This window comes from Phoenix dactylifera, chromosome 11 (genome assembly GCF_009389715.1).
Source record: "Phoenix dactylifera cultivar Barhee BC4 chromosome 11, palm_55x_up_171113_PBpolish2nd_filt_p, whole genome shotgun sequence".
NCBI classification, from domain to species: Eukaryota; Viridiplantae; Streptophyta; class Magnoliopsida; order Arecales; family Arecaceae; genus Phoenix; species Phoenix dactylifera.
Window position 1 is genome coordinate 93,541 of NC_052402.1, and position 2,243 is coordinate 95,783.

The 2,243-nt window shown below is 50.2% G+C and overlaps 1 pseudogene; it reads right to left on the reverse strand.

Annotated features, from left to right (window-relative positions):
- Positions 1-266: 266 nt before the first annotated feature.
- LOC103708941 lies at positions 267-1,629 on the reverse strand (annotated as a pseudogene).
- Positions 1,630-2,243: the final 614 nt, after the last annotated feature.

Consider the following 2,243-nt stretch of genomic DNA (forward strand, 5'->3'; position numbering starts at 1 on the left):
CTTTATAAGTTAATAAAGCTAGTGTCTTCCTCTAATGATGTTCTTCAGAGAAAGGTTAGGGAGGAGCAATGCCTAAATTTTTCTCCATCCACAGAGCTGCCCGTATAAAACCAGCTCTCAGGTTGGCAAAGATAGAATATTTAACGGTTGCTAATCAATAAGATCTCTTTTTTTTTTCTCTTCTCTTCTCTCTGAAAAATATGGTGAAGCTACCCAAAGAAATTAGTAAATTAGCGCGCATGAACATGGAAGAACGCTTGGAGGAATAAGAAAGTAAATTTTCTCATCGAGTCCATAGGTAAACAAAATCTTATAACCAGATTGAAAGATACAAGAGATAGAGGGAGAGGAGAAAAGGGGAAAAAAACACCACCTTTTGCCCTTCCGGATACCATTCATTTCATATTGGCGGGTTGGTCTGTATGTATCACAGAGAGAATACCGGAGGAGCGAATCAGAGAGAGGAAGAAAGGTAACTCAAATTGGATACAATGGAAGCAGAGGCCTCCCGTAGCCAGCGCCATCTCTCTCCGAGGAAAAGAAGAAGAAGAAGAAGAGATAAAATCCGAATTGGACGAAGTAGTCATAATATTTTCGATAAGGATGCAGCAATCTCAAGCAGAGGAAGCTGAGGCGGAGGAGATTCGCGGCGACGTCACAGGGAAGAGCGGCAGCAGCCGGGGTGGCTCGGCGTCCCTCGGCGTGTTCCTCGGCGACGGGTGCAAGTAGAACCCCTTCTCAGCGATCGCCCGCTCCTCGGCCGACATCGCCGGCGACAGCGACGAGTCCGTCTGCGGCGACCGGTTGAAGGGATCCGGGATCAGCGGCGTGACCGGGCTGAGGACCAGGGCCGAGTGAAGATCCAGCATGCTCGGCGAGAGGATCTCCGGCTGCTTCCTGGGGGAGAAGGCGCCGCCGGCCGGGGAAGCGGGGGCGGAACTGAGGAAGGTGGGGATGAGCGGGCTGATCATTTTGAGATTCTTGAGGCTGCTGCGGCGTTCGTAGAGCTTGAAGACCGGTTTCTTGGGGCCGGTGGCCTTGGCGGCGGGCGGGATCGGGTTCTTGGGTGGCGGGGGTTAGCGGCGGCGTGCTTGGCGGCGGTCTCGGCGGAGCCGGTGAGCATCTGTACGACCTGCTTGAAAGAGGAGGTGTCGGCCTGGATAAAGGTGGTGGGGTAGGGGTTGGATTCGATGGATCTCGGAATGGATTTCGGCGTTGGAGGCTGTAGATTTGGAGGCGATGCAACCTGTACTGCCGCAATTGTCGCTCCACCTGCGGCCGCTACTCCTTTGCTGCTGGTGCTGGTGCTGCTGCTGCTGGCGGTAGAATTTGGGGAGGTGGGGTGGGATGACAGCTGCTCTCTTTCCTGAGGATTTTGGTTGTGGTTTTCCATTGATCCTACTGTTAAAAATTGGGGGAAAACAAAAAAAAGGAAAGAAAGGTAGAGAGGAGGAGGATGGAGTTGGGGTTGTGGTGATACTGGGGAGAAATAAAGAGAAGAGAGAGAGGAGTTAGAGCTGCATAGTTTGTGTGTGGAAGAAGGGTTAATGAGATGAAAAGAATTGGTATCTCTCCTCTCTTTTATTTCTCTCTCCTGGTGGTGTTGGGATCTGTTTGGTTTGTTCTAGGAAAATGCCCAATACCTTCCCGGAAAATTGCTGTTTTGGAAATGCATGGAATCGGTGCCCAATTGCCCTCGCGATGCCGATTCCAAAAGGGCCGAGAGCCATTGACTTCAGAGCCGCAGGCCCCTTTGGTCGTAATTGTGTCGTAGCTTCGATTGGGATTCCCACTCTGCCCTTTTTATGCCGCAACGCGTTGTTCCCAAGTTAATCATGGTCGTTGAAGTGGTAAGATCGGTCAGGAGAAACCGTAGTGTACGGTCTCTCTCTCTCCCTCTCCAATGCACGCTTTTTTTGTAGTCTGGAATTGATGAGTGCCAGAAAACTTGGTCGCCGAGAAAAATTTGAAGGTCTTCGGAGTAGCTCAATAGAAGGTGCAGCCGTGGAAAGTAAAGGACGGAGAAAGAAAAACAGCTTCTAATCCTATTCAATGGTCACTGGATAAACATTTCTCCGTTTATCCGCTTGAATTCATTTGCAAATGCAGGGACCACACGTCGAGGCCCAGAAATTGCTGCAGGAAAATATGGATCAACCACTACTTGGAAAGTTTGAATGGCATCTACGAGCATTTGTGGGATTTCTTAACAAGAGCAGATGTTGCATATCTCCCCCACTCAC